Raw genomic sequence first — 595 nt, forward strand, 5'->3', positions numbered from 1 at the left:
CCCTTAATCCCTTGACAGAGACAATTCCTTTGCATTGTCACAAAACATCATGTTAACTACAGGGAAACTTCTTGGCCTTTAAAACGTGGTGGTTATTTAAGAAACATCCTCTTTGAAAGAAAGCACACTTTACTGGGCCTGCTTAAGGGAGCACATAAGACACTGGTGTAGTACTTGAGATTTCAGATCTCCTTCTGGGTGAGCAGGAGAGCATTCCAAGTCTCCTGCACTGGCTGCTGGCAAGGTTATAAATACAGCTGGGATTTGAACAGCTACTTTTAATTCTGATTACTCTGGAGAAAACTCCAGGGAAATTCTGCTTTAAGAACTCAAACCCCAGTGTAGCATCTTTACAGCCTTCTCAGTGTAAGGATCATAAGCTTTTCTGAATGCTTTTTGCACTTGGAGATTATTGGTCTAATATTTTGTCCTTTCTTTAACATTTAAGTTATACATTAGGTCCTCTTACCTCTTCTGTCCATGCTGACCTGTTAGCTCTGAGGAGAGCAGCTATTTTCACGTTACACCTCCCCACAGTGGTTGCTTACTTGCTTTTCTTCCCATTTCCCTCCCCCCCCAAATTTTGAGGCAGCTG

The sequence above is a fragment of the Geospiza fortis genome, unplaced genomic scaffold (assembly GCF_000277835.1).
Source record: "Geospiza fortis unplaced genomic scaffold, GeoFor_1.0 scaffold237, whole genome shotgun sequence".
Taxonomy (NCBI): Eukaryota; Metazoa; Chordata; class Aves; order Passeriformes; family Thraupidae; genus Geospiza; species Geospiza fortis.